Source organism: Aquarana catesbeiana, linkage group LG04 (assembly GCF_042186555.1).
Source record: "Aquarana catesbeiana isolate 2022-GZ linkage group LG04, ASM4218655v1, whole genome shotgun sequence".
NCBI lineage: Eukaryota > Metazoa > Chordata > Amphibia > Anura > Ranidae > Aquarana > Aquarana catesbeiana.
This window is the reverse complement of record NC_133327.1, coordinates 415,666,531-415,691,320: the sequence shown is the minus strand read 5'-3', so window position 1 is coordinate 415,691,320 and position 24,790 is coordinate 415,666,531. Positions and strand designations below refer to the sequence as shown.

The 24,790-nt window shown below is 41.3% G+C and overlaps 1 protein-coding gene across 1 annotated transcript in view; it reads left to right on the top strand.

The window, feature by feature from the left end:
• The window catches only part of SLC2A12 (solute carrier family 2 member 12), a 128,825-nt gene that overhangs the window by 81,811 nt on the left and 22,224 nt on the right, over window positions 1–24,790 (top strand). The gene's annotated exons all lie outside the window — the stretch shown is intronic.

Below are 24,790 nucleotides of genomic sequence, written 5' to 3'. Positions count from 1 at the left end.
GGTAAGTTTTGTGTGAAGGTTGACTGTGAGTTTGATCCATACCCAGCTTATTCACAGTTCAGCAAATGTCCAAACAAGCTGGCCACGTTTGGCCAGTTCGCCTGACCCCCTCTTCCCAAACTTCCGACTGACGGTTGCAAACAATAATTAGCCAGGATCTATCATTTTTGATCGCAGACCAGCTGGTTTTTGTAAACTGACCAGGAATCCTTGGTAAGGCTTCTCAAGTAGTTTCTTACATACAGCAGCCTGCTGGGGGTCTGTCATTTTGCCACTGACGTGCAGTGGGTGAACATTGTCATGCAGTGGATCGTCACGTCAACCTGGTCAAGGCCCCCATGACAAGGATCAACATTGTTGAACAAAATGATGGACATTGGATTTACATTGAGAAGCATTGTTTACTTTGTTTTTCAAATAAAGGACTTTGTCCATGTGCAGATGTTTTTATTTACTTTTAACTTTTCTTAGGGAAATTTGCCCCATGTAGGGTTGACACTTTTGTTTGCTCAATATTGGGACAAGGTGCCTTCCAATTTTGAAGGCATATTGCCTGGCATAGTTGGAGGGATGGGGAGGAAGGGGGGGGGGGGGGGGGGCACACTCACTGCCTCCCCTTTCCTTGTTATCCAGGCTGCATGAATAAAAGTCTGTTTTTGAAATTTAAGGGGGACCCCAAGGAGTTTTCCTATTTTTAAAAAAATTGGAAAAGGGATAATGGTATTCCTTACAAATCAGATCTTATTGATACTTATCAGAATCTAAAAACTCCCTTTAGAATAAGAGGACTCCCAGATATCTGGTCCCCCTAGGTGAATGAGTATGGAGTATACAGTGCATCCGGAAAGTATTCACAGCGCTTCACTTTTTGTTATTTTACAGCCTTATTCTAAAATTGATAAATTCATTATTTTCCTCAAAATTCTACAAGCAAAACCCCATAATTACAACATGAAAGAAGTTTGTTTGAAATCTTTGCAAATTTATAAAAAATAAAAAACAAAAAGTCACATATACATCAGTATTCTTAGCCTTTGCCATTAAGCTCAAAATTGAGCTCAGGTGCATCCTGTTTCCACTGATCATCCTTGAGATGTTTCTACAACTTGCATGGAGTCCACCTGTGGTAAATTCAGTTGATTGGACATGATTTGGAAAGGCACACACCTGTCTATATAAGATCCCACAGTTAACAGTGCATTTCAGAGCAAAGCCCAAGCCATGAAGTCCAAGGAATTGTCTGTAGACCCCCGAGACAGGATTGTATTGAGGCGCAGATCTGGGGAAGGGTACAGAACATTTTCTGCGGCATTGAAGGTCCCAACGTGCACAGTGGCCTCCATCATCTGTAAATGGAAGAAGTTTGAAACCACCAGGACTCTTCCTAGAGCACTCTGCCCAGCCAAACTGAGAGAACGGGGGAGTCGGGCCTTAGTCAGGGAGGTGACCAAGAACCTGATGGTCACTCTGATAGAGCTCCAGAGTTTCTCTGTGGAGAGAGAACTTTCCAGAAGAACAACCATCTCTGCAGCACTCCACCAATCAGGCCTGTATGGTAGAGTGGTCAGACGGAAGCCACCCCTCAGTAAAAGGCACATGACAGCCCACCTAGAGTTTGCCAAAAGGCACCTGAAGGTCTCTCAGACCATGAGAAACTAAATTCTCTGGTCTCTTTTGCCTGAATGGCAAGAGTCATGTCTGAAGAAAACCAAGCTCCGCTCATCACCTGGCCAATACCATCTCTACAGTGAAGCATCATGCTGTGGGGATGTTTTTCAGTGGCAGGAACTGGGAAACTAGTCAGGATCGAGGGAAAGATGAATGCAGCAATGTACAGAGACATCCTTGATGAAAACCTGCTCCAGGCAACTAGAACAGCTTCAACTCTTCTGGGAAGAGTGATCAGCCGGAGGGAGGAGCCTGGTAATGGCTCTGTGCACGGCGTGAAGATCCTGAGAACCCTCTCCCTGCAGCTGAGAGGAATGATCGGCCTGATGAGAAGGTGTAGGTAGCTTCCCTCCCCGCCCCCCCCTGCTCATCACTCACTGAGCTGTCTTGTGGTGTAAGCCAGAGGAAGTTTGTACCTGCGTCTGACTGCATCCCCCCCCCCACCCCTCCGGAGTCGGATGGGCTAGAAGGCTCATCGAGGACGGGGGGTTAGAAGAACTGGAAAACCGTGGAGATCGGAGCGCTTCGGAAGCGATGGCAGCAGGGAAAACGGTGCGCTGCTGGGGGCTGTTTCAAGTCCCCAGCGGTGTTGCCGGCCGCGGAGTGCGGAGGAACCAGCTGAAGTGCACCGGGGAATTTCGGAGGAGAGAGCCAGGAAGGTGGGTGAGTGGAGCAAGGAGCAGCGGCAGCGGACACTGAAGAGCTGAGAGCAGAGAACAGCTGAGACTTCAGCGGGTCAGACAGACCTGGGCAGATTGATAACATCAGAGACAGCACCTGAACGTTCGCAGCATCAGAGAGCAGCAACAAGCAGTAGTGAGCGTCCCTTTTTGTCCCAACTTCAACAACAACTAAAAGATAAGTACCGTTTTTTTTTTTGGTTTTTTTTTTTTTTTTTTTTTTTTTTTTTCCCTCTTTTGGCTTTTTTCTATTGCAATTGTCTTGAAGTGAACAGGCAAAGGAAAAGTAATAGAACAAAAGAAAGGGAAAGAAGACAATGAAATAAAATGAAATAAAATGGAATGAAAAGCGAAAGTAAATGAAAGTAAATGAAGGCGAAAGAGCTGAAAAAGTAGAATCAAGTGAGCTAAGAAAAACAATAAAAACAGGGGGGGGAACAGGGGAGAAGGAGAAGGTGAAAGAGAGACAAGCCAGCGGAAAAGTTGTCTCCCAGCCCCCACCTGCTTGCTGCTGCTGCTGCTGCAGTATCTCCCTTTCTTGTGATTTTTTTTTTTTTGTTTTTTTTTTTTTTTGTTTTTTGCAAATGGTATTAACTATAGGCTCGATAGTACAAACTATAGAATAAGAAGAAATTTCATAGTAACAAAATGTGGAACATATAAGCTCATACTGGAACTATACTACTGAATATATAAATCATCTTGCTGAATACTTGAATTAGATTGCATTATATCGCTAAAACATTTGAATTATTTTGCTGAGCACCTGGGCCCTCATGCACACGGGCTGTTGGGAGAACGTTGTGAAAACGCCAGTGTCTTTGCAGTGACTTTTTTTTAAACTTTTTTCAGCGTTTTTGCAATAGCGTTTTTGAGCGTTTTTGAGCGTTTTTTTTTGTTTTTTTCTTTTTTTTTGCTCTTTTCTATTGCAATTGTCTTGAAGTGAACAAGCAAAGGAAAAGTAATAGAACAAAAGAAAGGGAAAGGGAAAGATCACATTGAAATAAAATGAAATAAATGGAATGAAAAGTGAAAGTAAATGAAGGCGAAAGAGCTGAAAAAGTAGAATCAAGTGAGCTAAGAAAAACAATAAAAACAGGGGGGGGGAACAGGGGAGAAGAGAAGGAGAAGGTGAAAGAAAGACAAGCCAACGGAAGAGTTGTCTCCCAGCCCCCACCTGCTTGCTGCTGCTGCTGCTGCTGCTGCAGTATCTCCCTTTCTTGTGAATTTTTGTTTTTTTTGTTTTTTTGTTTTTGTTTTTGTTTTTTGCAAATGGTACTAACTATAGGCTTGATAGTACAAACTATAGAATAAGAAGAAATTTCATAGTAACAAAAATGTGGAACATATAAGCTCATACTGGAACTATACTGCTGAATATATAAATCATCTTGCTGAATACTTGAATTAGATTGCATTATATCGCTAAAACATTTGAATTATTTTGCTGAGCACCTGGGCCCTCATGCACACGGGCGGTTAGAAAAGCGCTGTGAAGACGCCGGTGTCTTTGCAGTGACTTTTTTTAACTTTTTTCAGCTTTTTTCAGCATTTTTGCAATAGCGTTTTTGAGCGTTTTTTTTTTTTTTTTTCTTGCAGCTTAGGAACGCCTATGCCACTTGCGGCTCAGAGACGCCTAGGTGGGCGTGAGGCCATGGACTGACATAGACAGGCCTTTTTGAGCTGCAGAAAGGGCTCAGAAAAGCAGCTGTGGAGACGTCCATGTGCATGGGGACTTAATACTATGGTTTAAACAATTGAACAGCACCAAGGAATGCTTAATGTAGGTAGTAACATAACTTCTGGAAAACGGGGACTACTTATATCTCATTAATTATTTCTATTATTGGATTGTGGGGAGGATGCCGGGTATGAGAACGGAACAAAAGAAATATTAGTAAAAATAAGTCAATTTAAGAAGGCTGGGAGATTTTTTCATCATTAAGAGACCCCAATCAAGGGGTATTCTGGAAGGCAGCTTCGAAGATCTTATAAATCCAGCCATAGAAACAAACATGAAGGGGAAAACAACAAGAAGTGCGGGAGCAATACCGAAATCACCTAGGACCAGCCTAGGCCCAAGTCCAGGCCCTATGAACAGGTATATACAGCAAGGAATCGGAGAAGGAGAGAAACAAGTGGGTTCAAAGGGCAGACAAATAGATACAAAAGAGAAGGACAACAAGGATAAAAAAGGCCAGTATAAAGTACAAACAGAAACCAGCCACCTCTCAGAACCCAGAATGGAGCCAGAAATGGGAGAGGAAGACAGAGGAAAGGAGGAAGGACAACAAGGGCCACAGTTGCCAACAAAACAGGATATGGAAAAAATGTTCGCGGCACTAGAGAATTCCCTAAAAGCAGAGATGTCAACACTCCATAAAGATATGGGATATATGTTAAACAGAGTGGAAGAAGTAGAGATCAAAGTAGACCTACATCAAAAAAACATAAAGGAACTGGAAGACGAAATAAAGAAATTAAAACGGGAACAACAGGAACAATCATATAAAATAGAAGAGCAAGAAAATAGAGATAAAAAGAAAAACTTGAGAATACGTGGGTTACCGGAAACAGAACAAGCAGAAAATCTAATAGAAAAAATGAACAATCTCTTCAACCAAATCTTGGGAAAGGAAACAACTAACACAATAGGAATAGAAAGTGTCTTTCGAGTAAAAAAACCTCAAAGGTTCGCAAGGGAAACATCTAGAGATGTAATCGTACGCTTTGAAAAATGGGAAGAAAAAAAACAGATCTGGATAAACCTAAAGAGGAAAACACAAATAGAGTTTGCGGGAGGTAAATTACAAATATTTCAAGATTTATCTCAAGAAACGTTGAAAAGACGACGGATACTGAAGCCATTATTAGAAATCCTCCGGGAGCAAGAAATTCAATACAACTGGGGTTTTCCAGCATGTCTAATAGCAAGGAAAAACGGAATAAGTGCGAGGCTAAGACATGTGGAGGAGATTCCGGACTTTTGCAACAAACTAGAAATCCCCTCCCCAGAACTGGAAAAATACGCAAATAGTCAGGAGCGAATAACGGCAGGAGATGACCTGCAGTGGCAAGTAAATTCAAGGATCAGACATCAAGATGTGGACTCTCGAGGAAATTAATATCTGAGAAAATACCACACAACGGTGCAAGGGGCCTTAGAGTGGAAAGGGGGGGGGGGCTGGGGTTGATGGGATGGGAAAAAAGGAAAGTGAAAGGATTGCTAAAACACAACAAAAATGCAGGGAGAGGGAAACAGGGACTCACGGAGTGGACAGGGGGTCGCCCTATTAGTGCTTAGGCAGGGGGGGAATAGGGTGTCTTACAGAGCTCCGCCTCACAATAAATAGAGCAGAGGGGGCAGAGCGTGCCCCACAAAACAAAGTAAAACGCTCTCAGCTCTAGAGAATATGGGGGTAAAAAGCCCATATCAGAAAAAAGGGAGGGGGAGGGTGGGAGGAGGGAAAAGGGAGGGAAGGAGGGTGGGGAGGGAAAGGTCTGAGTCACATGAGTGGTTACATAGGCGCACCTATTTTGAGACAAGAGATGAGGAGACCCCGTGCGTCCGCTGGGTGTCCCCTCCATCCGGTCACCTAGGGGGACCGCGTGGGGGGGAGGGCCGGAGGACGGGCGGGGAAGAAAAGGCACAAGAATGGAAAACGTAAACAGCATAAAAATAATCTCTTACAATGTCCGAGGACTAAATTCCCCAGGGAAGAGAAACATCATTCTCCGAGAACTAGAAAAAAGTAAAGCAGAAATAATTTTCCTACAGGAGACGCATATAACCCAAAACTCAAATGCCAAAATTTATTCAAGAAACATACCAACATGGTATCAAGGAGACTCGCCAATAAGAAGGGCCAAAGGAGTAGCCATCGGTATAGGGAAAAATGTACGTTTTCTAATAGATCAAAGGAAAATAGACCCGGAGGGTCGATATCTTTTTATTACAGGAACTATACACGGGGTAAAATATACATTGGCCAATGTCTACTGTCCTAATAAGAACCCTAAAAAATATTTGATAGATATAATTAAAATACTAATGGAATTCAAGCAAGGAAAATTAATACTAGCTGGAGACTTCAACTTCAGCATGGATAATAAAATGGACAGTACCTCAAGAGTAAGGGACAAAGAGGTAAATCAACTAAAGAAATTAAAAAGAACATTATATGAACAGCAACTAATAGACCCTTGGAGAATTCAGCACCCCAGCACAAAGGACTACACATTCTACTCAACAGTACACAAAATTTACTCCAGATTGGATTACATCATGGTCGAACATAGAAACTTGGAAGAAATAGAAGAAACAAAAATAGGCATAATAACCGCCTCAGATCACAGCCCAGTAACCTTGAGAATGAAAATAAAAGGAGAAGTCCTTGAAAGGGGTCCATGGAGAATCAACGAAACTTTATTAGAAGACAGTGAGACCGAAAAAAGCATCATAGAAGAAATTAAAAGATATTTTGAGGAAAACGATACACCAGAGGTATCGAAAGCAACAATATGGGAGGCGCATAAATCTGTTATTAGGGGCAAGTTAATAGCCATAGGGGCAAGAAAAAAACAGGAAAGGAAAACAAACATGCAACAAATAATTAAAGAAATTTATGAATTGGAACGAAAACATAAAAATCAAGTAAACAACAAAATCTTCGGCCTACTATCTCAAAAGAGAGAGCAATTAAAAGACTGGATGGAACAAGAAGAAAGGAAGGACTACAACAGAGTAGTACAAGAAAAATATAAAATGGGGTAATAAACCAGGAAAATACCTAGCAAATCTGGTAAAAAAAAGAAGTCTTTGAATTACATTGAGAAGATCAAAAATGAAAAAGGAGAAGTGGTAAATAAAACTACAGATATAGCGATAACATTTCAAAAATACTTCAGCTCCCTTTATGCAATAAAAGGACAGGAAAGTTGGAAAGAAGCGAATACAAGAACAAAGAAGATACAAGAATATTTAAAAAAAGCAAACTTACCAAAACTAAAAATAGACCAACTAGAAGAATTGGAAAAAAATATTACGCATGAAGAGGTAAAACTGGCATTAAAGGAAACTCCCGTAGGAAAAAGCCCAGGACCAGACGGGTTTACGGTCAAATACTATAAAAAATTTGAAGAACAGCTGACTCCAAAACTATTAGAATATATGAATTCCCTAGGGGAAGATGAAGAAATAAGAAGTGAATCGTTATTAGCTCATATTACAATACTACCAAAAGAAGGGAAAGACAAAGTTAACTGCTCAAGCTACAGGCCAATAGCCCTATTGAACGCCGATACGAAGTTGTACTCCAAGATCCTGGCCACTAGGATAAAAAAACTAATCCCACTGTGGATCAACCCGGACCAAACTGGTTTTGTCCCGGGGAGAGAGGGGCGGGACAACAGCCTAAAATCATTATTGATGTTGCACAAGAAGGTGCAGAATGAGACCCCAGTTCTATTCCTGTCATTGGATGCAGAAAAAGCATTTGACAGGGTAGACTGGGGTTTCATGATGGATACATTGCGGCATTTGGGTATCGGGACAAAAATGATGAAGTGGATAACAAATTTGTATAATGGCCCGACAGCAGTCGTAAAAGTAAACGGTAGACTCTCTCCAGAAATTAAGATGCAGAATGGAACACGGCAAGGCTGTCCACTGTCTCCACTATTATATGTATTGGCTTTAGAACCACTATTAGCAACACTCCGCAATAACAAAGAGGTAGAAGGAGCGAAACTAGGAGGAAAAGAGCATAAGATCGCTGCTTACGCGGACGACATCTTGATGTACGTATTCAACCCAAGAGTGTCACTCCCAAACATACTGAAAGAAATTAAAAAATACGGAGAACTGTCAAACTTCAAAATTAATCCAATAAAAACGGAAATATTAAACATAGGTCTAGAGAAAAAGGAAGTTCAGTTTATACAAAAAGAATTCCCATTCACTTGGGTAAAAGAACTAAATTACCTTGGAATTAAAATAACTCCTAGAGTCGAAAAAATTTATCAGGCAAACTTTATTCCACTGATCAATGAGGTCAAAGAAGAAATGAAAAAGTTAAGAATACAGCCACTTTCATGGATTGGAAGAATAAATATGTTTAAGATGACGATATTACCTAAAATAAACTACAGATTACAGATGTTACCAGTAAAAATCCCGCAGAGCTTTTTTAAAATAATTAAAACAATCCTGCTAAAATACATATGGCTTAATAAAAAACCAAGAATTAATTACACGCTGATCACAAGGAAAAAGGAGCATGGAGGTCTTGCCGCTCCAGATATAAGTAGGTACTATAAAGCCATAGTTTTAACACGAATGTTAGAGTGGACAAATGAGAAAAATGAAAAAAAAATGGGTGGAAATGGAAAACACAATAAGTGGAGCCACACTACATAAGAATATTTGGATTTCACGGAAATATAGAATATTGGACACCGACACGCACGAAATAACAAAAAATGTATTTAAAATTTGGGACACCATCCACTTAAAGAATGAATGGAAATATAATTCACCACTATTAGCACTCACAGGATCGAATCTCTTCACCCCTGGGAGGGAAATATTTGAAATCCAAGGAATAGGTAACCCACAACTGAAAGATATCACTAGAAATGGTAAAATAAGAACACGAGTAGAAATAGAGGAAAGGAATGGATGGAAGATGAATGAATGGAAGTATACTCAACTAAGGCACCTAGTAAGCACAATACCACACCCACTGAGAGATGAAACAAAATTAACTGCACTGGAAAAGCTATGTAGCAATGAAACACCATTAAAAAATGGAACATCAAAAATTTATAGTATACTGACAGATTTGGAAGCACAAGAAAGACCAGAATATATAAATCAATGGGAAAAAGAAATGAATTTAAAAATAGATAACCAAAAAGTGGAAAAAATGATAGAAATGGGATATAATAAGGCTTGGGACATGAAGACCATAGAAATGAATTATAAACTAGTATCAAGATGGTATATGACCCCAGTAAGAATACACAGATTCCATCAAGATAGAACCTCCCTGTGTTGGAGAAAATGTGGCCAAATAGCAACGATCACACACATATGGTGGGAATGCCCAATAATAATGGAGTACTGGAAGGAAGTGTTAAATAACATAAAAGAAATAACTGGAGAAGAAATAGAACAAAATATTTGGACTTGCCTCTTCCATATCTACAATAAACCTAAGAAACAATATAGAAAATCAATAATACCTAACCTCCTGAATGCGGCCAAGGCCTTAATTCCCAAGAATTGGCTAAAAAGTGGAAAACCAGACATTAGAAACTGACTAAAGGAAATAGATTATCACTACAAAATGGAAGGAGGAGAGAAAGGGGATAATAGTAGATGGGAAAGTTGGAAAAACTACAAAGTCTCGGATATTTATTTAGATAGGATAAAAGAAAGAATAGGTGCAGAGCCAAGTGGATAAATAAACAACAAAAAGGAACGGACCAGACACAGGGGAGGGGGAGGGGGGGCGGGGGGAAATAAGAGGGACTGAGAGAGATTAAGATAATAATAGGGTTTATAATTATAGAAGGCGTTTTGTCGTCGGTTTTTAAAATTATTTAAGAATATCCTAGAAGGGAAAAATAATAAAGATGTGACGGAAACAATCCACAATGATGTGAAAAAGGAGAAGAGATAAAGTTTGACACATAAGGTTGAAATAATGTCTCTCGGAAAACTTTCGCTGAAGTGGATAAAAAAAAAAAAAAAAAGAACGAAAAAAAAAAAAAAAAAAAAAAAAAAAAAGAAAACCTGCTCCAGAGTGCTCTGGACCTCAGACTGGGGTGAAGGTTCATTTTCCAACAGGACAATGACCCTAAGCACATAGCCAGGATAACAAAGAAGTGGCTACGAGACAACTCTGTGAATGTCTTTGAATGGCCCAGCCACAGCCCAGACTTGATTGAGCATCTCTGGAGAGATGTGAAAATGGCTGTGCACCGATGCTCACCATCCAACCTTATGGAGCTTGAGAGGTCCTTCACAGAAGAATGGGAGAAATTGCCCAACAATAGGTGTGCCAAGCATGCAGCATCATACTCAAAAAGACTTGAGGCTGTATTTGGTGTCAAAGGTGCTTCAACAAAGCATTGAGCAAAGGCTGTGAATACTGTGAATGAACGTGAATTTTTTTTTAATTTGCAAAGATTTCAAGCAAACTTCTTTCACGTTGTCATTATGGGTATTGTTTGTAGAATGTTAAGGGAAATAATGCATTTAATCCATTTTTGGAATAAGGCTGTAACATAACAAAATGTGGAAAAAGTGAAGTGCTGTAAATACTTTCCGGATGCACTGTATCTGATAGTAGTTAATCACATTCAACTGGAATTGTTCTGTAATGTTGAAGACGTGTTTAAACTACTTCTTCAGTTCTAAGGACTATATATCATGACCTGCATACTGTAAATGAGAACCAACATATGGGTATGGGGGACATTAGTACTAGAACTAGATGGACTTTTTTTTCAACCTAGCTATGTAACTATGTTGTTACTCATTCATCCAAAAATGTAATAATTAAACAAAGACTCCCCCACCGAAAAAGTTTGCTGTAAATCCAATGTCAGCCATTTCGTCAAGTGATGTAGATCCTCATCAATGATGCTGACCTGTCACCCAACAATGTTTCCATGTCGCAATGACAACCTGCTTCCTGAAAATGCTGCACCATTGATATTGCAGTCACAAATAACAGATCCCTTATTGGCTCCTGTTTGTAAACAAACTAGTTAGCTCATCCCTACTTGGATATAATATTTAAAGTTTTTACTATACTATGCCATCTATCTCTAAATTATTATTGCATTATTAATGCATGAAGTATATTCTATCTTAGAAATACGATGGTTTCAGGGATGGTGTTTGGGGTATATCTCCCCTGTACCTACGGTAGAAAACTGGGCTCCAGTATTATTCCTCTGCCTGTAGCGCACACAACAAAACATAAAACTAAGGGCAGATAGAGATAAGTAAGCCGATTCTCAAAAGTCATAAATCAAACCAGCTTATGCTTTTTTGTTTGATACGGATATTTGAGAACATATGGTGATTTGTGCTAAAATAGGTTGTGCAATTTGCAGTTCCTGGTGGAAGGATAAAAAATAAACGTTCCTTATCTTACACCCCAGCTTGTGGCCATTTGCCTAAACAATTGTGACAGCACTTACTGTGGAGGTATGGGAAAACAGAAGACCCCAAATCTCATGAAAAAAATGCTTTACCACTTTCCAGTAATGCATTTTTCTAGGATTTGGAATCTTAAGCTTTCCCGGGATCCCAATAGAAGACTTGGTGATGTTACCTTTGCTTCTGATGGTTTTTTTGCTTTCAGGATTGGGAAGCTGCAAGGTGTGAATGAATATACTGTAGGTATATATTTTTTTGTCCCTGGGTCTTTTCCCAAATTTATGAAAATGTGGCATGTATAAGTGGGGGCAGAATAAATGAGCTGTCCTTTAAAATGCTGGGTGTTCAGGAACTATGACATTCTGGGACATTCATATTTACTGTTACTGGTAATAAGCTATGCCGACATCACAAACATTCTGACAACCTTTACGCAAATCTGACTAAAAGGGAATGGATGTCGGAGGACAGTAGGCAGGGTTTACCGTGACATCAGCTGAGTGGGAGGGACCTAATCTGACAGCTGTCAGACAATATTCAGCCTGTACACACAGCACATTCTGATGTCAGAAATATTGTTTATATGGATACATGAATTACCACATTATCATACCCTGCATTATATTAAAATGGAAAAACAATATCTTTGGGTGTCATTATCTGTTTGTATCAAAGATATTGCTGCAGTTAAAATAGAACAGGATATTGGATGGCTTAATTTATTGCTGGATAAATCCATGGTTCACAGCAGTTTTGAAGTTGTTTTTCACCTCACAGTTAACTGTGTGAAAAATTGGCAATGACCTCCATACCTCCTCAGAATAATGAATCACTCTTATTTAATCAAAGTCATAGTCCACTAATTTTACAACACCCCATAAAGTCACTGCCCTAAGTAAGTCAGAAGATGAAGTGAGAATTATGTGCTCAGTAAACATTTATTGTTCTGCTAATACAATGTCAACAACAGTTCCTGTTGACTGTAAGTGAAAGCAACTTTCAATAGCAAGTAAATTATAATAATTGGGATTAAAAACAATATTGTTTAATGAAATAAAGAGTTTTAGTCTATTGTTTCAGTCAAAACATACAGTACTGTATTATTAAAGCATTATTTTTCCAATCACGTACATAGGAGAATTTCAGCTCATCCAGCTACAGGTTGGGCATTGTTGCCAGAATTGCTACCTAATCAAAAGCATAGGGCTGCATTCATACGGTGCAAATCCCAGCAACAGGAATTTCCTGATTCCTGCTCCTCTGTTTGACTGCTGTGGTCGGATATTTTATTTTCCTTTTGTTTTCACTATTAAAAAAAATATATATACAGTGCCTTGCAAAAGTATTCACCCCCTTGGCATTTTTCGTGTTTTGTTGCCTCACAACCTGGAATTAACATGGATTGTTTGAGGATTTGCATAATTTAATTTACAGAACATGCCCACAACTTTGAAGAAGTTTTTTTTTTTTTTTTTTGTATTGTGAAGCAAACAACAAATAGGACAAAATAACAGAAAAAGTCAATGTGCATAACTATTCACCCCCCTAAAGTGAATACTTTGTAGAGCCACCTTTTGCGGCTATCACAGCTCCAAGTCGCTTTGGATAAGTCTTTATGAGCTTGCCACATCTTACCACTGGGATTTTTGCCCATTCCTCCTTGAAAAACTGCTCCAGCTCCTTCAAGTTGGATGGTTTGTGGTTGTGAACAGCAATATTTAAGTCTGACCACAGATTTTCTATTGGACTGAGGTCTGGGCTTTGACTAGGCAATTCCAACACATTTACATGTTTCCCCTTAAACCACTCAAGTGTTGCTTTAGCAGTGTGTTTGGGGTCATTGTCCTGCTGGAAGGTGAACCTCCGTCCTAGCCTCAAATCACACACAGAGTGGTACAGGTTTTGCTAAAGAATATCCCTGTATTTAGCACCATCCATCTTTCCCTCAACCCAGACCAGTTTCCCAGTCCCGACTGCTGAAAAACATCCCCACAGCATGATGCTGCCACCACCATGTTTCACTGTGGAGATGGTGTTCTTTGGGTGATGTGATGTGTTGGGTTTGCCCCAGACATAGCGTTTTCTTTGATGGTTGAAAAGTTCCATTTTAGTCTCATCAGACCAGAGCACCTTCCTCCACACATTTTGAGAGTCTCCCACATGTCTTTTCGCAAACTCAAAACGTGCCATTTTGTTTTTGCTGAAAGTAATGGCTTTTTTCTGCCACTCTGCCATAAAGCCCAACTCTATGGAGCGTACAGCTTATTGTCATCCTATGTACAGATACTCCAGTCTCTGCTGTGGAACGCTGCAGCTCCTCCAGGGTTACCTTAGGTCTCTGTGCTGCCTCTCTGATTAATGCCCTCCTTGCCCGGTCCATGAGTTTTGGTATGCAGCCGTCTCTTGGCAAGTTTGCTGTTGTGCCATGTTCTTTCCATATGGTTATGATAGATTTGATGGTGCTCCTAGGGATCATCAAAGATTTGCATATTTTTTATAACCTAACCATGACTTGTACTTCTTAACAACATTGTCCCTTACTTGTTTGGAGAGTTCCTTGGTCTTCATGGTAGTGTTGGGGCGGGGGCAGTAAAAGCAGATGGTTTTAATGCCCCCTTGCTGCCCACCCAAATTGTAACATTACAGCCTGACAGGGCTGGACAAGAAAAGCATTGTGGCCATGGCATTTTTAACTCGGGTTGCAGAGCTTGACAAGAAGCGCCACCTGTCAAACCCGCCCAATGAGATCAATCTGGTTTCACTGCAATCACAAGCCAAATGCTTGGGTTGCAGTTGTGGCATAGTCCCACAATGTAACACTGCAGCTCGGCATTTAAAGGCATTTGGAGGTGGCTGTAGTGCCTCCTGAATGCCTGTCAGCCATTGCTTTATTGCCCTCTGAAAAGCAATCCATTGCAGATTCTGTAAGCTCCAAAAGCCATTTTAAGCCCACTGTATCTTTAAAGCTTGCGATGTCAGCACCTTTAAATCATGTTAAGAACTTTCAAACACACTGCTATGTGTCACATAAAGTTTGATTGCTAAGAAAAAATAATAGTCTTTCCAGTAAATCGTACCTTTAATCAGCAGTCATGTGAGCACAGGTTCTCCTTTCCAGATCCACTGTGTGATCCATGTGTACTCTAATGCCGCATACACACGGCCGGACTTGCAAACGGGCTAGACTCCGTCGGCATTTCCAACGGAAAGATTTAGAACATGTTCTATATCTGAGTCCGTCGGAAATGCCGACAAAGAAAGTCCGATGGGACATGCACACGGTTGGAATGTCCGACCGAAAGCTCCCATCGGACTTTTTCTGTTGGGAAGTCCAGCCGTGTGTACGCGGCATTAGCTTCTGTCCTGCTGATCAGTAGCAATGCGCGGTTGCAGTTCTCCCATCTGCTGTCAATCAAATCAATCTAAACAATCTGCTTTGTTGCAGTGGTTTGGCATAGAGCAGCCCAGATCCTCCTCTTCTCGGGTTCCTCTTCGGCTCTCCCAGCCCCCCTCCTGATGAGTTCTCCCACAGCAAGCAGCTTGCTATGGGGGAACCTGAGCCGAGTCACTGCTCCATGTGTCCATTCAGACACTGAGCCCCGGCTAGGTCCAGCCCCCTCTCTCTCCTCATTGACTCACTGTCTTTGATTGACAGCAGGGGTAGCCAATGGCGCTGCTGTCTCAGCCAATGAGGAGGAGAGTCCCGGCAGCCGAGTCTCTCGTGCAACATCGCTGGACAGAGATGGGGCTCAGGTAAGTATTAGGGGGGCTGAGTGGGACTGCTGCCCACAGAAGGTTTTTTTATCTTAATGTATAGAATGCAACTTCTACCTTTAGAACTACTTTAAACTCACTTAGTGCCTTATCTGCATTAAATTAGTCTCAGAACCTGTGTAATTAAAGTGATTGTAAAGGCTTGCTTTTTTTTTTTTAAATAACAAACATGTTATACTTACCTCCTCTGTGAAGTTGGTTTTGCACAGAGTAGCCCAGCTCCTCCTCTTCTCGGGTCCCTCTTTGCTGCTCCTGGCCCCTCCCTCCTTTGAGAGCCCCTCAGCCAGCAGCTTGCTACAGGTTGTCACCCAAGCCGAGTCAAAGCTCAGTGTATCCATTCAGACATGGAGCCCGGACCTGGCCCCGACCCCTCTCTCCCCTGATTGGCTAAATGACTTTGATTGACAGTCGCGGGAGCCAATAGCGCCTCTGCTCTGTCTCCGCCAATCAGGAGGAGTGTACTGGATGGCTGAGAGGATCGTGGACATCGTTGGAAAGAGAAGGAGCTCAGGTAGGTAATTGGGGGGTGCTGGGGAGGCTGCTACACACAGAAGGTTTTTTAGCTTAATGCATAGAATGCATTAAGCTAAAAAACCTTCTGCCTTTACAACTCATTTAATATGTATTCGGTTTTAAAGAAATGAGGTGGCAACCCTAGTCTATACTTGCCTGGAATTGCACAGAGCGGCCATGAACCTCCTCTTCTCGGGTCCCCCGCCAACGCTCCTGGACCCTCCTTGTGTCCAGTGCCCCCATGAGAAGCCGCTTCCCATAGGAGCACTTGTGCATGCCAGCTCCAGAGCCCCACTTCTGCATTCATTGACACACCCCATCACTGGCTTTGATTGATAGCACTGGGAGACAATTGCTCCCGATGCCCCAGCAAAACCAGCGAGACCCAGAAGTGAGGGGAGAGAAGAGCTGCAGAAGTGCACAGCACTGAATCAAATGAGGGCTCAGGTAAATAAAAGGGGGGTGAGGTGGGATGCTGATGCCTAAACATTTTTTACCTTAATGCAAGGAATGCATTACAGTGAAAAATGTTTAGGCTTTGGAACCACTTTAAGTTGACCACTCCAAATTCCTGCTAATACAACAACTCATTGTCTCCTTAAAGCGCTTAGAACCAAGCTGGGGTGTGTCAATGAATGCAGCAGTGGGGCTCTGGAGCTGGCATGCACGAGTGCTCCTATAGGAAGCGGCTTCTCATGGGGGCACTGGACACAAGGAGAGTCCAGGAGCGTTGGTGGGGGACCCGAGAAGAGGAGGTTCATGGCGCTCTGTGCAATTCCAGGCAAGTATAGACTAGGGTTGCCACCTCATTTCTTTAAAACCGAATACATATTAAATGAGTTGTAAAGGCAGAAGGTTTTTTTTATCTTAATGCATTCTATGCATTAAGATAAAAAACCTTCTGTGTGTAGCAGCCTCTCCAGCACCCCCCCCCCCCCAATTACCTACCTGAGCTCCTTCTCTTTCCAGCAATGTCCACGATCCCCTCAGCCATCCAGTACACGCATCCTGATTGGCTGAGACAGAGCAGCGGTGCTATTGGCTCCTACAGCTGTCAATCAAAGTCTTTCAGCCAGTCAGGGGAGAGAGGGGGCGGGCCAGGTCAGGGCTCCATGTCTGAATGGATACTTGGAGCTCTGACTCGGCTTGGGTGACAACCTGTAGCAAGCTGCTGGCTGAGGTGCACTCAAAGGAGGGAGGGGCTTAGTAAAATTTAATCCAAACGTTGCCTGTTCAGTGAAACTAAATAGGGTGTTTGCCTGCCATTCCAAGACAAACCTATGGCTGCAACATATAGTGATACATTTAGCAGCAGTATTACTACTGCTGCTAAATGTGAGAGTTCCTGCTCAGGCTGGTTTTTAGGAAGTTCTTGTCTTTCTAGCAGCCATTGACACATCCCAGCTTGACCCATTTCACTGTAAACCACGGATTACCACCTGATAGCTAAATATTAATAAAGAGGCTGGAATGGCCATATTTGGTCAATGACATCAGCCACCATGCCGACCCCTGTATTTACACACCGACAGCCGGGAGTCTGTAATTTGGTGAGGAGTAGCGACAGCAGTGGACATACTTTGCAGGCCATCTATGTATGGTAATATATTGTTAAAATGTTAATATATGTTGTTAACCACTTCAGCCCCGGAAGATTTTACCCTCTTCCTGACCAGAGCCCTTTTCGCAATTTGGCACTGCGTTGCTTTAAGTGACAATTGTGCGGTCGTTCCACGATATACCCAAACGAAATTTGCATCCTTTTTTTTCCCACAAATAGAGCTTTCCTTTGGTGGTATTTGATCACCTCTGCGGTTTTTATTTCTTGCGCTATAAACAAAGTGAAAATTTTGAAAAAACAATATTTTTTTACTTTTTGCTATAATAAATATCCCCCCAAATTAAAAAAAAAAAAGAAATGTCTTCATCAGTTTAAGCCAATATATATTCTTCTACATATTTTTGGTAAAAAAAATCACAATAAGCGTATATTGATTGGTTTGCGCAAAAGTTATAGCGCCTGCAATCTATGGGAAAGATTTATGGCATTTTTGATTGTTTTTATTTTTTTTACTAGTAATGGCGGTGATCTGCAATTTTTAGCAGTACTGCAACATTGCGACGGACAGATCGGAGACTTTTGACACTTTTTTTTTTGGACCATTGGCATTTATACAGTGATCAGTGCTATAAAAATGCACTGATTAACGTGTAAATGTCACTGGCAGGGAAGGGGGTTAACACTAGATGGTGATCAAGGGGTTAGTTGTGTGTTCCCTCAGTGTGTTTTAACTGTATGGGGATAGGATTGACTAGGAGAGGAGACATATCGTTTTTCCTACTTGTCATGCCCGCCGGCCACGCGCATCGGGTCCCCCACGGTGTGGCGGCGCGTGTGTGCCCCCTGGTAGCCGAAAAAGGGTAGGACATACCGTACGGGATTTTGCCCAGGAGAGCCATTGTGATATCTGCGTGACATGGTCAGGAACTGGTTAAAATGTAACTACTATCCATAGTTTATCTGTTCTCTGATTCGGTGGTATTTATACTGTATTTTCTGATCTTTCCTTTCTAATAAAAATATAATGTATTAAAAAAAATGGGATGTACTAAACTGCATATTGGGATGATGGGATGATTGGATTATTGGCTGCAATACTCAGAACTCTCACTAGATATCAGTGTACTTTATACACATTAATATGGTAATGACTGTTGTTTCTCAAATTATGTTATTCTTTCCTGCAGTGCTTGATACAATGTTGCAAGAAGTAGTTGCTAATGTTTAACTGTTCACTTGCTAATGTATATGCAGCTGTACAATATGATCATAGTAAATTAGACAGAAGTAATGGAAAAATTACATTTAACCTGTTTTTGATGGGAATATGGGTAAAATTATTATTTTTCATGGGGATTATGGGCGGAATATAATATTAACACTAAACAATGAACATATTTAACCTATTTCTGATAAGAAGATGCATATAATTATTTTTCTACACCCGAGAACATCTGTGACCGCCGGGTCAAGAGGACACGGCACATCACGGATCACGGTAAACCAATCCATCAAACCAAACCGGTAAACCAAATCCATCAAATGACGGAGCGATCACATGTAAACAAACCGGCGTCATGTCATGATGCTGGTTTCTCTCCTCCCCTCTGTGTACCGATCGGTACAGAGGGGGAGGAGCGGGGGAGGGATCGGATGGTAGCAGCGCTGTGGGCTGGATGTGTAGTGCCCACAGCGCTGCTCAATGAAAAATACAGTCACATCCATGGATCCATCCATCCATGCTCAGCCATCCCTCCATACTCTAATGCCCTGCAATACCCAGCACTAACCTGCAATATTCTGCACTACTCTGCAATACCCCGCAATACTCTGCAATACCCCGCAATACTCTGCACTACTCTGCAATACCCCACAATACTCTGCAATACCCTGCAATACCCTGCAATACCCTGCAATACTCTGCAATACCCTGCAATACCTTGCAATACCCGGCAATACCTTGCAATACCCGGCAATACTCTACAATACCCCGCAATACCCTGCAATACCCTGCAATACTCCGCACTACCCCGCAATACTCTGCACTACTCCGCAATACCCAGCCATACCCAGTCATACTCTGCAATACCCAGTCATACTCTGCAATACAAAGCCATACTCTGCCATACCCAGTCATACTCAGCAATACCCTGCAATACCCAGCCATACGCAGCCATACTCGGCTATACTCTGCCATACTCAGCCTCTGTATGTGGCCAGGCTGTGGAAGTCTCACACATGTGGTATCGCCCTACTCAGGAGGAGTAGGAGAATCTATTTTGGGGTGTCATTTTTGGTATGTGTACATGTTATGTGTTAGAAATATTGTATAAATGGCCAACTTTGTGTTAAAAAAGAATGTGTTTTAACCCCTTCCCGCCCACTGGCTGTCATACGACGTCCTTGATGCAGGGAAATCTGAATGATGGGTGCAGCTACAGGCACCATTCAGATATCAGCTTTTTCAGCCAGCGATTCCCTACACCATAAGAGTGATCATAGCGGCTGTTCCACTGCTTGATCGTTCTTATGGGAGGCGAGAGGGGATGTCCCCCCCCCTTCCCGCCGCCCTCCGGTACTTCTACCGACTCACCGCTACGATCGAAGTCAGGATCTTTTTTTTTTTTTTTTATTTTAGGCTTCCCAGCCTAAAGGTGAGATGTGGGGTCTTATTGACCCCATATCTCACTGTAAAGAGACCTGTCATGCCATATTCCTATTACAAGGGATGTTTACATTCCTTGTAATAGGAATAAAAGTGATCAAAATTTTTTTGGGGGGGAAAAAAGTGTCAAACTAAAATAAATGTAAAATGAACAATAAAAAGAAAAAAAAAATATTTAAAGCACCCAAGTCCGTGTGCTCGCATGCAGAAGTGAATGCATACATAAGTCCCGCCCACGTATGAAAACGGTGTTCAAACCACACATGTGAGGTATCGCTGCGATCGGTAGAGCGAGAGCAATAATTTTGGCCCTAGACCTCCTCTGTAACTCAAAACATGTAACCAGTAAAAAATTTTAAAGCGTCGCCTATGGGGATATTTAAGTAGCGAAGTTTGGTGCCATTCCACGAGCGTGTGCAATTTTGAAGGGAGACATGTTAGGTATCTATTTACTTGGCGTAACTTCATCTTTCATATTATGCAAAAACATTGGGCCAACTTTACTGTTTTAGTTTTTTTTTAAAGCACAAAAATACCGTGCAAGATAAAAAGTTGCAATAACCGCCATTGTATTCTCTAGGGTCTTTGCTAAAAAAAAAACATATATAATGTTTTGGGGTTCTGTGTAATTTTCTAGCAAATAAATGATGAGTTTGGGTGCTCCAGAACACCGGAGATGCTCAACTGCGTGTTGGGCCTCTGTATGTGGCCACGCTGTGTAAAAGTCTCACACATGTGGTATCACCGTACTCGGGAGTAATAGCAGAATGTGTTTTGGGGTGTAATTTGTGGTATGCATATGCTGTGTGTGAGAAATAACCTGCTAATATGACAATTTTGTGAAAAAAAAAAGAGAGAAAAAAAATCTTGATTTTGTAAAGAATTGTGGGAAAAAATGACAACTTCAAAAAACTCACCATGCATCTTTCTAAATACCTTGGAATGTCTTCTTTCCAAAAAGGGGTCATTTGGGGGGTATTTGTACTTTTCTGGCATGTTAGGGTCTCAAGAATATAGACAGGCCGTCAGTACTTCAGGTGTGATCAATTTTCAGATATTGGCACCATAGCTTTTGGACTTTTATAACTTTCACGAAGACCAAATAATTAGACAGAAGTAATGGAAAAATTACATTTAACCTGTTTTTGATGGGAATATGGGTAAAATTATTATTTTTCATGGGGATTATGGGCGGAATATAATATTAATACTAAACAATGAACATATTTAACCTATTTCTGATAAGAAGATGCATATAATTCTTTTTCTACATGGGGATTATGGGTGGAATATTGTAGTTAAATAATTTACATAGGAACATATTTGACCTATTTTTAAAAGAATATGCATATCAATATTTTTCTACATGGGGATTATGGGTGGAAAATTACAGCATACATAGGAACATATTTAACCACATGCCGACCGGGCCATAGCCGAAAGACGGCTACAGCGCGGTCGGCTTATCCTGGGAGGGTGTCCATGGATGTCCTCCCAGAATCCTGCTCTCACGCACCCCCTGGGGCGCGCACCCGAGAACAGCTGTGACCGCTGGGTCAAGAGGACACGGCACATCACGGATCACGGTAAACCAATCCATCAAACCAAACCGGTAAACCAAATCCATCAAATGACCGAGCGATCACATGTAAACAAACCAGCGTCATGTCATGATGCTGGTTTCTCTCCTCCCCTCTGTGTACCAATCGGTACAGAGGGGGAGGAGCGGGGGAGGGATCGGATGGTAGCAGCGCTGTGGGCTGGATGTGTAGTGCCCACAGCGCTGCTCAATGACAAATACAGTCACATCCATGGATCCATCCACCCATGCTCAGCCATTCCTCCATACTCTAATGCCCTGCAATACCCAGCACTAACCTGCAATATTCTGCACTACTCTGCAATACCCCGCAATACTCTGCACTACCCTGCAATACCCCACAATACTCTGCAATACCCTGCAATACCCCACAATACTCTGCAATACCCTGCAATACCTTGCAATACCCGGCAATACTCTACAATACCCCGCAATACCCTGCAATACTCTGCATTACCCTGCAATACCCCGCAATACCCTGCAATACTCCGCAATACCCCGCACTACCCTGCAATACTCTGCACTACTCCGCAATACCCAGCCATACCCAGTCATACTCTGCAATACAAAGCCATACTCTGCCATACCCAGTCATACTCAGTGACACCCTGCAATACCCAGCCATACGCAGCCATACTCGGCTATACTCTGCCATACTCGGCCTCTGTATGTGGCCAGGCTGTGGAAGTCTCACACATGTGGTATCGCCGTACTCAGGAGGAGTAGGAGAATCTATTTTGGGGTGTCATTTTTGGTATGTGTACATGTTATGTGTTAGAAATATTGTATAAATGGCCAACTTTGTGTTAAAAAATAATGTGTTTTAACCCCTTCCCGCCCACCGGCCGTCATACGACGTCCTTGATTTTGTGCAGGGAAATCTGAATGATGGGTGCAGCTACAGGCACCATTCAGATATCAGCTTTTTCAGCCGGCGATTCCCTACACCATAAGAATGATCATAGCGGCTGTTCCACTGCTTGATCGTTCTTATGGGAGGCGAGAGGGGACGTCCCCCCCTTCCCGCCGCCCTCCGGTGCTTCTACCGACTCACCGCTACGATCGAAGCCAGGATCATTTTTTTTTTATTTCAGGCTTCCCAGCCTAAAGGTGAGATGTGGGGTCTTATTGACCCCATATCTCACTGTAAAGAGACCTGTCATGCCATATTCCTATTACAAGGGATGTTTACATTCCTTGTAATAGGAATAAAAGTGATCAAAATTTTTTTTGGGGGGAAAAAAGTGTCAAACTAAAATAAATGTAAAATGAACAATAAAAAGAAAAAAAATTTTTTAAAGCACCCAAGTCCGTGTGCTCGCATGCAGAAGTGAACGCATACATAAGTCCCGCCCACGTATGAAAACGGTGTTCAAACCACACATGTGAGGTATCGCTGCGATCGGTAGAGCGAGAGCAATAATTTTGGCCCTAGACCTCCTCTGTAACTGAAAACATATAACCAGTAAAAAATTTTAAAGCGTCGCCTATTGGGATATTTAAGTAGCGAAGTTTGGCGCCATTCCACGAGCGTGTGCAATTTTGAAGGGAGACATGTTAGGTATCTATTTACTCGGCGTAACTTCATCTTTCATATTATGCAAAACTTTACTGTTTTAGTTTTTTTTTAAAGCACAAATATACTGTGCGAGATAAAAAGTTGCAATAACCGCCATTGTATTCTCTAGGGTCTTTGCTAAAAAAAACATATATAATGTTTTGGGGTTCTATGTAATTTTCTAGCAAATAAATTATGAGTTTTACATGTAGGAGAGAAATGTCAGAATTGGCCTGGGTGCTCCAGAACACCGGAGATGCTCCCCTGCGTGTTGGGCCTCTGTATGTGGCCACGTTGTGTAAAAGTCTCACACATGTGGTATCACCGTACTCGGGAGTAATAGCAGAATGTGTTTTGGGGTGTAATTTGTGTTATGCATGTGCTGTGTGTGAGAAATAACCTGCTAATATGACAATTTTGTGAAAAAAAAAGAAAGAAAAAAAAATCTTGATTTTGTAAAGAATTGTGGGAAAAAATTACAACTTCAAAAAACTCACCATGCATCTTTCTAAATACCTTGGAATGTCTTCTTTCCAAAAAGGGGTCATTTGGGGGGTATTTGTACTTTTCTGGCATGTTAGGGTCTCAAGAATATAGACAGGCCGTCAGTACTTCAGGTGTGATCAATTTTCAGATATTGGCACCATAGCTTTTGGACTTTTATAACTTTCACGAAGACCAAATAATATACACCAATTTGTACTTATTTTTACCAAAGATATGTAGCAGTATAAATTGTGGCAAAAATTTATGAAGAAAAATTACTAATTTGCTAAATTTTATAACAGAAACAAAGAAAATTTCATTTTTTTACCGAATTTTCAGTCTTTTTTCTTTTATAGCGCAAAAAATAAAAAACCCAACGGTGATTAAATACCACCAAAAGAAAGCTCTATTTGTGTGAAAAAAAGGACAAAAATTTCATATGGGTACAGTGTTGTATGAATGAGTAATTGTCATTCAAAATGTGAGAGCACCGAAAGCTGAAAATTGTTCTGGTTAGGAAGGGGGTTTAAGTGCCCAGTTGTCAAGTGGTTAACCTATTTCTGATCCATTCTCTTATCAAGAACATGTTATATATGTTTCTTGTCAAGTGTAACCATGATAGTTCATCCATAATCCCCATGTAGAAAAAAATTATACCAATAATCTTTTCAGATACAGGTTAACCACTTTAGCCCTGGACCATTTGGCTGGCCAAAGGCCAGAGCATTTTTGTGATTCGGCACTGCGTCGTTTTAACTGACAATTGCGTGGTCGTGCAACGTGGCTCCCAAACAAAATTCCTTTTTTCCCCACAAATAGAGCTTTCTTTTGGTGGTATTTGATCACATCGTTTTTTATTTTTGCGCTATAAACAAAAAAGAGTGACAATTTTGAAAAAAAAAAACACAATATGTTTTACTATTTACTATAACAAATATATGTTAATATAAAAAATATTTTTTTCCTCAGTTTAGGCCGATACGTATTCTTCTACATATTTTTGGTAAAAATAAAATCGCAATAAGCATTTATTGATTGGTTTGCGCAAAAGTTATAGCGTCTACAAAGAAGGGGATAGTTTTATGTAAATTTTTATTAAGAATTTTTTTT